The 14,367-nt window shown below is 40.7% G+C and overlaps 1 protein-coding gene across 4 annotated transcripts in view; it reads right to left on the bottom strand.

The window, feature by feature from the left end:
• Col19a1 (collagen type XIX alpha 1 chain) overlaps positions 1 to 14,367 on the bottom strand; it is a 348,475-nt gene that overhangs the window by 144,555 nt on the left and 189,553 nt on the right.

Below are 14,367 nucleotides of genomic sequence, written 5' to 3' on the forward strand. Positions count from 1 at the left end.
ATGTAAAGAAATTATTGAAAAATTGTCTTATGGCAAGTTACCATTAGAATATACTTTCCATCTTTAACATGAGTGCAAAATATAAATTGAAATGTAGACTGATAATTTAAATATGTAAATAAAGTACATAAGATATACACTATAGAAAACAAATGATCACATTTTCCTCAGGGCATGCAACCTTAATCCCTCACTTTAATAAAAGCCGCAAGTTTGTGGGCCTGCTGTTTATGATGCAGAGGAAGCAAACACAAGCTTTAACTCCCTATGTATTCAATCCTTGATGGGTTGTTACCAAGAGAGTCCAGTGATCACTGGCTGAAACTACACAGCTATAGTCAATTGTAATTAAAGGTTCCAAACAAGCATATTCAACTTCTGGACACATCACAGCTTGCTTGTGGGTTCCTAAGCACCACACTTAGACAGCTTTGCTTACTCTAGGAGGATGGTTTCCCAGCCCCTGTTGTGTGAGAAAGGCAGGAGCCTCCTCTTAATTCTCCTAGTTCCTTTGGATGAGGCAAACAACAACCCAGGCTTTGAAGGAAGCAAACATAGGGCTAACTTTAAGGAAATGCAGACAACAAAGGGCTGTCCTTGTCCTCCTTCCTCTTACGTTGTCTGTCACAGTTGCATCTAAGTGTCCCCCAAGGAGGAATACATTGCTGGTTATCTGATGGTGCTATTTTAGGAAGCTCAAGGACACAAGACCCAGAGTCCATACCCATGAAGGTCATACCTAGTACAACTTCTCTCCTCTTTTCTCTTCTTTCTGTCTGTGATGGGACAGGTGACCTTTGCACATGTTCCTACTGCTAGGATATTCTGCACCTTGTTGTGTAGCCGTTTCCCAAGATTAAAACCATCCATGTTGGAGAACAACCGACCCATCTGCCTGTGACCCTGATAAAAGTCATTGGTTCACCAGGTTGGACTTTGGTGTTATCTGTATTTTCATCTGTCCTCATTTTCCTATCTTGGGGTGAGCACACGTTTATGCATTCTCACAAACAGTGTCTTCCCATGAACCATGCCGTCCCAGGAATAGTGTCATGCATCCCTCCTCATGGACCCAGAAGCAATAGGCTCTTAATCAAACCCTTTGAATCCATAAGTCAAATTATCCCTTACCCCATTTAAATTGTTTGTGTCAGGTGTTCTGATACAGAAACGAGAAAGCTGACTGATGCATGATCCCATTGGCTCCATTTTGTAGGCACGACCTCCATGACCATCATTTTACCATTGGGAATTTCTTTCCTGTTTAATTCATTGTTCGTCTTAGTGCTGATGTAGCTCGTTCAGTATCTCTAGAAGGTGATGTTATAGGATGTCTCCTAATAGAATCACACTGAGGATACTGAACCAAATGGCTCCAAGTCATATATTTTCTTCATGTTATGGTTTGAGTTCTTACAGGAAGTCTACCACACTGTCGAAATCCAATTGTAAATTATAAGGTCTGAGGAAGTTTCATACATTTATTCATCTTTTTTTTTCAAATTGTGCCCATGCCAGAAAATCTACCTAACTTTTGGAAATGATGTGGCAGAAAAATAGTTTTAAAGAAAACTCATTAAAATTATATTTGGAATTGAGGAGCAAAATATAAAAGAGTCTGGCAGTGTAGGGGGAATCATTAGGAATGTCATCTTAAGAATAAAAGATTAAAAATAGATGTTCCTCTCTACAAATGATGTAGATTGCTTCTGTTTTCATTATATAAGAAATTGTTTAACAAAAGTAAATTAGGCACACCCAAGGCACACAATTTTGACAAAACAAGAATTAAAACAAACAATACACCTTTTAGATCTTACATTAAATTAGGAAATTTTATTTCATCCCTAATTTACTCTGAAAAAACTAGTTCTATGGCAACAACTGCAAAGAAATACACAATATTCATCCAATCAGCTCTCATGAAAAAGAACTTTAGCTTACAGTAAATGAGTACCATGGCACACACAAATTTGCAGCCATGACTTCAAAAATGCATTGTTCTAACACATCAGAAATACTCAATGCCTTATAAACTGGTCTCCTGAGTTTTCCTAACATGGTTGAGACCATCTGTATGCTTCAGAAATTTCATAGAATTCAGGGACATGAGAGTTTAAAGAATATGCTCAGGGATATAAGATGTGAAAATTTCCAGAAGCAATAAATATAAGAATAATCTAATTCTGACTGCTTTACCCTTACCTAATTTATATTTTACCAATAAAAATTTCTAAAAGATTGGAATTGTCTCCTAGCAAACCAGATTTGTCAAACAAAACTACTGTTTTATTTAAAGATAGCTGATAAAAGGGATTCGTACAGTAGATATCACTGGTAATTACGTAGGAAAGCATACATGGGAGGGTTAAGGTGGAGTGCCTGGACTTCACTGGAAGCTTGGAGAATCTAACAATACTCTGGATTGATGTCACAGATCTTTTTCTCCCTCAGTGATCAGCCTTCCTCTGGTCTCTTACCTTGGCCTTTTCAACATTTATATATTTCTCTGCCTTTTCTTCACTGGCTTGGGCTTATTTATGAATGAAATAGGCAGTAGCTATTGTAACCATTGTGATAAAAATGCTTCATAAATAGCAGAGACTTTCGTAGGTCCTATCTCCTCAGATTTCTTTTTCTATATGAGACAAACATACATATATAACAGGAAGACAGAATTTGCTTTGGTCTCCTCTTGCTTCCAAAATTAAAGCTCACATCCCTCAATACCAATGGTTCTCAACCTCTGGGCTGTGACCCTTTTAGGGGTCGAACAGCCCTTTCCCTGGGGTCACAGGTTAGAAAACCTGCATATCATAAATTTACATTATGATTTGTAACAGTGGCAAACTTATGGTAATGAGGTAGCAACAAAAATAATCTTATGGTCGGAAGTCAGTACATGAGGAACTGTGTTATAGGGTCACAGTTTTAGGAAGGTTGAGAACCCCTGTTCTACTCTTTCTTGTGGGTCCTCCAAATGGAGGTCCTGACAGGTGCTTATGCCATCCCAGCGTCCTCTGGACACCTACAGGATTTATAATGTTGTTTTAGGAGACTTGGATCTTTAATCTCTCCCTGTTCATTGGTTTCTTCCTTTGTTTATGAATGCCATTCACATGTAAGAGGAAACCTCCTCCTAGTCTTCCCAGTATGGCTTTGAGCCATTTCTCTTTAAATTCCAGCTTATGGGCAAGTGAGCTGATATCCTGGTTAGTACCTTGCAAGCACAGGGACTGGAATTTTAATCCTCAAATGCATTGTAAGTGCTGGGTGGGTCAGTAACCGTAGCCTCCGAAGGCAGAGATAGGATCTCTAGAGTCAGCTGGCAACCATGATCAGCCTTATGTGCAAGCTTTGGTCTGATGAGAGACCTTGCCTCAATAAAAATGGCTGGTGCCTAATATCAACCTTCATCCTCCAGTGTACGCATGTACACACCTTGGTACACATGTGCACACATACACAACACACACATGCAAGTGAAAAAGATAAATATCAGCTTCTGAGAATGATGGTCCATAATCCCCTGACTTTCTCAAGATTGGCAGCATCGACTCAGACCACTCAGACCTCCTTATCAACTCCTAGATGTAGGGGTTACCCCAAGTTCAAGGCCCAGTTCCCAGTACTTTTCTTTCTGAAGCCTGACCTATAGTTGCAGTCTATCCTGTACTATTCTGCCCTCTCTGGAGACTTCCTGATAGTAAATTTTGTCCTTCCTTCCTGAGAAATTAGATGAATTTAATTTTACTTTTTCAAACATATTTTTCTTTTGGATATTTATTTATTTATTGTGCATATAGAATGTTTTGCTGGAACATATGTTATGTGCACACACAATACTTGATGCCTGAAAGTGCAAAGGAGGACACTGCATCCCAGAGCTGGAATTACAGATGGCTGTTTTCTACAGGGTGGGTGCTGGGAATCAGACCTGGGTTTTGTGGAAGAGCAGCCAGTCCTCTCATCTATGGAACCATCCCTCCAGCCCCTGCTCAAACCAAGTTTTAAGGGCTGGTACTCTTCATGCCTGGGTCTTTTAACTTTAGACATTAAATGGATTCATCTCCAAAAGGAAGCTTTTCTTTAATGTTTCCTACATTAGTCAAAGGCACTAGGGTTACTTTCAATTAGTTAGTTCAGATATCATTTAAAATTTTGTTTGCCAAGTTTAACACATTTTCACCCCTGAATACCAACTGGCACTTAAGTCTCTCTCTCTCTCTCTCTCTCTCTCTCTCTCTCTCTCTCTCTCTCTCTCTCTCTCTCTGTTCATTGGCTCTTCTGAATGTTTGCAGCATCTGGCTATCTCACTTGCTTATGTAATCATTATGTTTTGTCATCTACCTTATCTAAAGAGATGCATAGGGTCCCGCATCCTCTGTCTTTCCTGTGAAATGGTGACTATCAAATTTAAAATAGTGTCTGCTCCGAGGCCATCCAATTCTGCACAAGTGACACTGACATCTGTTTTATTCTATCCTTAGTACAGAGCTAGGCCTGCTCGGTGGGATTTGACCACTACCTGCTTCTCTCCAAACCTTTCACCCCAGAGGTCTCTTTAGTTTCAAGGAAGCTGTCAGTTGGTAGATAACTGGGGAATTATTGTGCTTATTCAACCCAGAGAGAGGAGGCGCAATCCTCTACCTCAATGTGGGATAAAGTCTTTGTGCCCCAAGGAGCTGTATGGAACCAGACTGATCCTAGACTCTTCTTGAAATCACAGGTTTCTATATTTCTTGCTTTCTCTGTGTGTTTCAGTTGCCCACAGATTTCTTTAGACAATCACTTGAATCAGGATAGCTCATATCTTTGTTTTTAAGGCACTCCAGGCCAGTTAACTTCCATGGCATGTCATACAAAATAGTAATTCAAGTCCCTATTTGTTTATTTCTCTTTGTTAAGTAGTTCCTCCCCCCAACCCAACTTGGTGTACAGACTTTAGTTTCACTTATTTTAAAAGAATATTTTATGTATGTGTGTGTTTGTTGGATGTTTTATGAATTTACATTTCAAATGTTATTCCCCCTTTCCCCCTCTCCCATCCCTCCTCCTTTGCTTCTATGAGGATGCTCCCACTCCCACCCACCCACTCCCACCTCAATGCCCTGGCATTCCCCTACACTTGAGAAATGAGCCTTCACAGGACCAAGGGCCTCTCCTCCCGTTGATGCCAGACAATGTCACCCTCTGCTACATATGCAGCTGGAGCCATGGTTCCATCCACGTGCACTCTACGGTTGGTGGTTTAGGCCCTGGGAGCTTTGGCCAGTCTGGTTGGTTGATATTGTTGTTCTTCCTATGGGGTTGCAAACCCCTTTAGCTCCTCAGTCCTTTCTCTGACTTCTCTAATGGGGTCCTCGTGTTCAGTCTAATGATTGGCTGCAAGCATCCTCATCTGTATCAGTAGGGCTCTAGCAGAGCCTCTCAGGTGACAACCATACATGCTAAAGATAAAAACCTATTAACATGGCCAAATATATAGGGTATAAAATTTTAATATAGCATGATATATCACATTATAATATTTAAGATATAAAAATGTTTTATATTGAACACTTCACAAAGCATATCAAGGGAAAGTGTAAAGTCATGATCAGAAGAAAACAATCATTTTTCTAAATGGTCTCTTGTTTTTTGTCCTTTTTTTTTCCAGTTACTTGTCTTGATGTTTTGGCTGTGACTCCAGCCTTCAATGACTTAGACACCTCTTAACTCCAAGAATTGCGTTTCTTAAAGTGTCATTATAATTGAGCATACACAGCATTTACTTACTATTTATGGGAATATATATCTTAATTTCGTGTGCATTCAAATTTTTATGTGCTTCTATAGATATTCATTAGTCATGGCTTCACAATCCCATAGATATATTCTCAGCATCTCTGACGTAAGCAATACGAAAGCAACCTTTGCTAGTGCTCTGAGTGGAAGTTGCCTAGCATGTAGCTTCGATGCTGGAATTGCTAATGAAAGCTATGCAGCATCTCTCTCATACTGTGGTGACTCTGAAGACTACCACGGTGAACACGGCCATGTAAGTACAAACATTCATGGATGTGCTTGCATTGAACTTCTTAAAAGTCTCAAGTGGGCATCCACAATTTCTAATGAGAAAAATTCCAAAAGCTTACTGTTTTGTAAGGAAAACAAGAAAAGACAAACCATTAGCTTTCTTTTTCTGTTGATTTCAAAACTGACTGAGGAGCACCGTGAATCCCATGGGAGAGAAGCGCCCAATCGCCTTTCAGCTGCTGCACTATCACGTTTATTTTGAGAATTGTAGCATGATATGTTGCAAACGATAAAAGCATTCAACTCGCTTTCAGATTCCCCTTGTTTCTGAAGGCTATGCGAGATGCTAGAGTTTTGTAAAGCTGGGGTTTGAACTGTAACTTTCTGCCTTTTAAGTCATGAGGCCATAAAATCGCATCTTTAAAATTCTCTTTGCTGTTTCTGCATTTGTGCTTGGTGTGGGCAGCCATTCACACTCATATTTTCAGCCTCTTGAATGGCTGAAAACTTTTTGCTTGACGTTTCCCCTGGCAAAGCTAACAGAGGCGTTCAGTGTGACTTAGATGCAGAAAAGGCACTGACGGCCAAGGGTTAGCCAGCTCCCTTCAAAGAAAGGGCTTCTTCTCCTCTCATCCCACTTCTGTGCTTCTGTGGCTAAGCAGGTAACAGTGATAGGATGCTTCAGTGCATGCCTGTCACCAGAGAACGTTCTCTGGTGCCTCCGGCTTAATTCCGTAATATGCCTGAGAGCTGAGTTGTGATAAAACTAATTTACATTAGCGTTTGAAGCAGTTTTCCTGCAGTCATGACTTAAACTAATCCCACAGCTGGAACGGGTTGACTCTGACAGCCATCCATCCGTCTTCCCCATCGGCCAGGCAATTCTGGTTATGGACTGGTGTCAAGATAAACTGGTCATGGGAAGAGGGAATGCACTATTCTCTGCATGGAGACCAAAAAGGATCAACAGCACCATTGTCCTTTTGATGTGTGGCCTTAAGAATGAAATTTAAAGTGGATCATTGGTCGGTGCTTCAGTTGAATTCTCAATAGTCTCCATTTTAAAGATATGCGAATCTAGGTCTTCTTCTTCTTCTTCTCCTTCTCCTTCTCCTTCTCCTTCTCCTTCTCCTTCTCCTTCTCCTTCTCCTTCTCCTTCTCCTTCTCCTTCTCCTTCTTCTTCTTCTTCTTCTCCTTCTTCTTCTTCTTCTTCTTCTTCTTCTTCTTCTTCTTCTTCTTCTTCTTCTTCTTCTTCTTCTTCTTCTTCTTCTTCTTCTTCTTCTTCTTCGTCTTTTTCTCCTTCTCCTTCTCCTTCTCCTTCTCCTTCTTCTTCTTCTTCTTCTTCTTCTTCTTCTTCTTCTTCTTCTTCTTCTTCTTCTTCTTCTTCTTCTTCTTCTTCTTCTTCTTCTTCTTCTTCTTCTTCTTCTTTTCTTCCTCCTCCTCGTCCGCCTCCTATTTCTCCCCCTTCTTCTTTCAATACAGGACCACAAAATAAACAATTTTTATGTAAAAATATATGACGTGGTCTCACATAGAGAATTGTTTAATTTTCATGCCTTCAGTTTCATTAGATGGGCTGGAATGACCCTGCCATTTTTTTCCCCTCTAACTTTGATGTTTGCCCTACATTTGGTGATTTGATGGGACTGCTACCCTTCTCCCAGGATAATCCCCCTGAAGCTTTCAGAATCTCTGGACATCGGAGACAAGATGTCTTTAATTTGTAGGAGGCTCCATGATGTGGTTCTTTCATGACATAGAACAGCTCTTACATGGATCCACAGAAACACGCCATTCATAGGCAGAATCCCATTCAGAAACTATGAAATGGTTCTTCTTTGCTAATCACCAAATGGAGTATAGTCATTTTATTCCACTACAAATCATGTCACTTGTCCCTCTGTTTAAATGGATATAAGAAATTTGGCCAATTGTGTCTTGCCTGTCTACATAAGTATTGAATTGTCACCATAGGCTACAATCATTTTTCCTCCTCACCGCTTCTGGAACATTTTTATCTTTCTTGCCTTAAATTCATGGCAGGCACCACTAATTAGACTGAATTTTACCACAATAGCCCACAGACACATTGCCATTAACTAGCCTTGACATTAACTTGATCTACAGGCTGGCTTTTATTCATGAAGTCCAGTCCATGCCATGTGCTGTCTCCTTTCACCTCACTTCAATTAGCCTGAGTTAGACATTGTCTGCCTACATCTTGTTTATTGGATTTATAGTTCCCATTAGGCACAGGGCAAGAAGCAAAACCAGAGGATGTTTATTGCTGAGACCCAAATCCACCCTTACCGACATTTACTTGATATTAACAGTCAAGGGCATTTTCTCTGCCTTCTTCTCCTAACTCATCGCTTCAGCAGCTCTATTTGATGCAGATTTGGGAGATGCTAAATGCCAAAAGACTGCTATGGAATTCCGCAAAGTGGAATACGGAGATGCGTGCAGATTTGGTCATGTATATACACTGAATCTGAGGGCTGTGAAAGGTACCCTGATTCCTGGTTGAGATAGGTTGAATCCCTAAGGGACGGCAGGTACATTCCCAGTCTGCCAAGAGATCAGGGCCTCTCATAGCTGCAGCCCCCCACAGACCTCTGTAAAGAGGTTTGAGACAGACCAGTCACATAGGGCAACACATGCCCCTCTACCACAGGTGAGGATGTAACCACAGGTTACATAGGCTCAAGACAGATCAGTCACGTAGGACAATGCCCCAAACTCCTCCACAGGTGAGGAGGTGACCACAGGTAGGCTAAAAACAAATCAGCTGTAGAAGCAGGACCACGTCTCCATATATGTACATGATGTCTTCCCAAGCTCTTAGGCCAAACGAGTAGGAAGTACCTGCCTTAAGACACTGACCCAAAAACTGTATTTAAGAGTCATGTTTAGAATTAAAGGTGTGCAGGAATTATTCCATTGTCCGAGAGTTTCTGTCATAAGACCTGTAACACCACAGCTTGGGGAAGAGTTCTGCTTTCCTGAAATCGCTGCCAGAAGCTCCCCTGTACCCCTTACCGGCTAGTCAGTCTTCTGTTGCCTCAGTCTGGCCTGAGCAACTGAAGCAGCAGTGGCATACAGGAGAAGGACCAGCAGTGTGGGCGGTAGAAGGCTGTTCCCTCTCCCTGCCTGAGTTCTCTTCCTTTGCCTGAACCCACGCACCTAGCCAGGCCAGAGGCTCGCAGCCCCACACGTCTGTTATTTAGTCTTGTAAACTCAAGCAGACAGGCTTAAGGAAAAGCTCGCTCGAATGAGCATTGCACTATCCCTTAGTTTCCTGGAAGCAGTGGTGTTAGTGGCCTTTGTCCTAGCAGGATCAATAAACCCACTAATTATCAGAACATCATATGTGTGATTTATGCTATTTTGGTAAGGCATATAAACCAGATCAGACACAGGCAAGGAAGGGAGGCAAAGTGTTTGCCATGAGAATTCTAGTAAATCTATAGGCAAGCACCATTTACCCATCAAAGTCCGAAGCCTCAGCTTCCCTACAATGAGGACATTAGTCTTCGTCTTCCCCTTCAAGGGGAAGGAAGTCATCTGTTTCATGTTTGTAAGGATTTTATTATTATAAATGCTGCCTTTATCCTGGGGCATAGACACCCAGAGAAAGGCAGAATTCAAGTGAAAGTGACAAGAAACGGGTTTGGGGGGTAAAGCAGTGAGAAGTCATTTTCTTGAATGGCTTCTCTCCATCATTTACGCGGTGTCTCTCGTCAAGTTCTGCCAGGTGTGGTGCTCTGCCTCCCCTTTCACCAACATCGCTGTATCTGCAGGCTGGGGATAAAAATGATGTTGGTTTCCTGCACTCACCTTATCTATGGTCTGACCCCTTGGTGGGTCATATTATAATCTACATTTTCTCTGAGGTAACAGGCACAGAGAGGCAGAGGAACTCACTGGGGACCACACAGCTCATTAGTAGCAAGCTGGGTTTAAATTACATCAAGGTGGACTCAGAGTCCAGGTGACAGCCTCCGCACTGAACAGCGTCTTGCCTGTGGCATGAGCAGTAGGCAGACATGCTACTCTCCTTGGTTTTCCGTCGTCATTTTTTTTAGCCCCAGTATCACCATAATGGAGGAAATCTGATCCTGTTTGCTTTCATCAAATCTGGACAAGTGCAATGGACTACCACCTGACAGGATTGGGGTCTGAGAAGCTCGAGTTCTCTGTGCTTTGTAGAATGCAAGGGATCCTGAGGCCAGACAGAGCCAGGATTTAGCACTGTGAGGGAAAGTCAAATCTGTATGCACTGCAGTGTCCAGGGAAGCAATCAAGACAAAGGTTTCCAAGTGTGAGATGAGGCGTAGGTACATAGGACAACCTGAGGTTACGACTGAAGGGGATCTGGAGAAGAGTGTAGAAATTTTAAATGAGTATTTCTGTCCAATATTCAAATTAGATTCTAGTAGCAGAGAACAAGAGCAAGATCTTTGTCTAGCCACACAAAGCACACATTGGTGGGGTAACTAGTTGACTCACTAATAAACGTTCCTTACTGTTTTAAAGAGATCTGGGATGATTCCTTTGATTAAAAAAAAAAAACACATTTAAACTGCTATTGTTCAGACATGATATTCAGTGTTTATATAAGAAAAGTAGAAGGTTATATTAAGTAATTATTCTCTTTATACTTTAAAATATTCCATTATAAGGAGATCCACAGGGAATCTGTCTCTCAGAGCGATCTTTATGAAAGTCAGTTCTCCTGAGTGATTTTGTGGGAGCGTCTACGAACACGTGATCTGCCAGTTGAACTATGTTACTTCCTAGGATTCTTTCCTGGGCTTCTATTTGGTTCCTGTTGCCACTTCTGCTACCTCACCATCTGCCCTCTACCTCCTCACCCCTCCCTGTCTTTCATTTCTCTTCTAACGCCTTGCCCCTTGATCAAATATAACGTCTTTCTCAATTAACACTGATTCTGTTGGCTTCTTCTAACAAGCATCTCTCTGCTGATTTTGCTGCTCTTGTGTATATGCAGGCATGTGCATGCTCGTGTGTGTCTGTGTGTAACTGTGTGTTTATGTGTAGGTGCATGTGTGTGCGCGCATGTGTGTTTGCTTGTGCCCACACTCATGTAACTTGTATATGTACCATGTGTGGTTAGGAGCCTGTAGACGACAAACCCTGAGCTGGAATTACACCTTGGTGAACCACTATGGAGGTCCTGGGAACAGAGCAAGAGACCCTTGTAAGTGCAAAACAAGAGCTATGTAATTGAACATTCCCTATTAACAACTGCCACACCTTTCTAGCTCCTGATGTGAGTTTTACTCCTTCTGAGTTCTCCATAACTGTTAAAGCACTCTCTTTTTGTGTCCTGGCTGTGCTGTGTCCTGGGTACCTTCCTCCTTCCTCTTCTGTTCTCTTCATGGGCTGAACACTCTCCAGGCCTTCACATAGGTTTCCCTCCCTCACCACTCTCAAACATGCTGTATCCATAGTATAAGACAGACATTTACTATTAACTAAAATCTAAAACTTGCATTGATTGATAAAACATATAGGATTTAAAGTACCACTGGGTGGCAGTGGCATACATCGTTAATCCCAGCACTGTGGAGAGAGAGGCAGGCAGATCTCCGTGAGTTTGTGGTTAGCCTGGTCTACCAGAGCAAGTTCTAGGACAGTCAGGGCTACACACACACGAACACACACACACACACACACACACACACACACACACACACACACACACAAAGAAATCTTGTCTTGATACCTTCCTCCCTCCAAAGAAAGATTAAAAGTCCTGGTCAAATATTTTACTTACAAGATTACAAAACATTTAGGTTAAACATTTAATGGCATAAGACAAAGATGAAAATCAGGTTAAGAAAACATGCCCAGAAATTTCAAATCCACATTACCATAGAATATTCTTGAAGTTAAGATCAGTCTTTAAATATAAGAACATTAATTTTATAGTTTATTAAATGGGTAGTTTGTAAGCTGATATCTAACAGCTTTAAGAGACTAATTAAAATCAACTAATTAAAAATTCAGTCAAAGTTTTGTTTAAATACTCATAAAAGCAGTGTTCTTGCTGAGTAGATAGAAATCTTATGTGTGTGTGTGTGTGTGTGTGTGTGTGTGTGTTTTTCTCAACCAAACTTTTGTGTGCTAAGGATAACTGTAGCAACTCTGGCATGCTTCTGTAGTGGTCGGTACTTTAGAAGTGTGGCTTTATGTGAGCGCTGTGCTTTAAACTCATCTTAATCGTGAGATATTGTTATGTGTGCAATCATGGAGGAAGTATAAGGAGGTAAAACCTTATCATTAAATGTCTTTCACTAAAGACTTTGTGCCTGGAAGTTAAGTCCTATGGACGTGCCACATGTTTTATATTCTATTTTAACAATCTTAATAAGAGGCAAGCATCTGCAATCAAAATTTACATGTCTGTTGACAGTGGATGAATATGTTTTTTTTACAGTCATGGGGTTTTCTATAATATTCTATTTTAAAATTCAATGAAATGGAATAATTATTGGTCTATTTCCGAAGGCATGTATGTATTTATCTGTATGCATGTTAATGTATGTGTGTGTGTGCATACACACATGCATGTGTGCGCATGCATTCAGACATGTCTACATCTTACCCATCCATGTAGTTAATGTGTTCTGAGGCTGAACTCAAACTTGGCTCTCATGAAGAGGAGAAATGGGACACTTAGGGACATAAGCACGAATCTACAAGGGTGCATTCTTACATTAATTCACTTTCTGTTTGAGTAGTTTGCATGGTAGGAGAGACATCATTGAACATGATTCAGAAATTATTTTTAAATATGGACAATGCGACTAATATCTACTATATCATTTTCTTTGAAATGCATGGCATTTTTGATATCATAGCAACAGTGACTGGAAAGTCAGTTACATTACTGTCCCACATGGGTTCTCTCCACGGGAAATAAACAAAAAAGGTATTATAAAATATTCTGGACTACACACATTTATAAGCAGAGTATATTTGCAATAAAATAGCGATCGAGCTAAACAGTTCAAACAATTGCCTCTGTAATTATGAAGAATAAATCAGCTTCATTCATTCTTTGACCCATCTTCTGAAATACAAGCTTTGATAAGGTACAATTCCAATTCATAGTGTATTTTTAAAAAAAAACATCTTCATTTGAATACTGTCTCATTTCAGCAACTGTCTCATAGGTCTCTTATAATTATCTTACAAAACAAATTAAGGAATGTGGGCAAGGAAGAAGTAGAGTTCACATACATTTGCACATACTTTGATTAGCAAGGCTCGAGCCCATGACAAAATACAGGCTATTGGTCTCTGTTTGTTGGGTCTTTTTCTGTTTAGAATTTATTAATGATTTCAATAGTTTAAAGATGGGAGCCATTTGGATGGAGAACAGGATTCATATATGTTAAAACAACCACAAAACCCTAAGAAAATAATGCCCAAGTGATAAATTAGAGACAAAGATCCAGAAGATGAAAGATAACATGCATTGTTCCAACACTCGATATAAGAAGACAATCATACACCAGGAAAGACGTGACTGGGTAGATGTTTTCATTAAAACAAAGGGACGGTACTGAGCACACACCAGTTACAACACAAAGCATCCTCCTGACAAGAAGGATCTTGGGCTGCATTGGGAGTCTACTGTGCATGGTAGAGGGTGTGCTTGTCATACTGATACGTTCCTGAATAAGACTGCACATTTTTTGTCCCATTCTTAATACCTGCAGGAGGCCGATTAGTGTCTCCTGGGACAGACTATTAGCCTGCAGTGGGGCCAGGAACCCATAAAATGAAGAAAAGAAAAATCAAGAGCGTTCGTTCTTTATTAGCCCTCCAAAGGCAAGCCTTTGCAAATTGGTCTTCAAATATTTGAAGTACACTGATGTATTTGCAGTCCATGGATTTCCTTCACAGAGGGTAGAAATGAGATTGGTACGAGCAAATGAGAAGAATTTATAGTATGCCCGGATAAGAAAAGAGAGCATGACCTCTATTTCGGCAGCCAAATTAAGTCATTTAAAACCCTATTACAAGAACTTCGTCCACACTGTTGTAGAGTCAAGGAGGTAATGCCTGCACTATGGAGGACATGGACTTCATAAGCAATCATAGGAGAAAGTGTATTAAAACACACGAGACTCCAGAATCAACTGAAATAGTAACAGAATGACCTAAGGTTGGTGCATCAAGAGCTCCAGGGACAAGTTGCCAGAACCTTCAGGGCTTCCTTTTGTTGGAGACACAAAGACTCAGCTCTGGCTAGAGATGGTCACTGTGGTATTTCCAATTAAAGCTGATATTCATTTATTGCCCATTTCATTTTAG

Source organism: Rattus norvegicus, chromosome 9 (genome assembly GCF_021556685.1).
Source record: "Rattus norvegicus strain SHRSP/BbbUtx chromosome 9, alternate assembly SHRSP_T2T, whole genome shotgun sequence".
In the NCBI taxonomy this organism is placed as follows: Eukaryota; Metazoa; Chordata; class Mammalia; order Rodentia; family Muridae; genus Rattus; species Rattus norvegicus.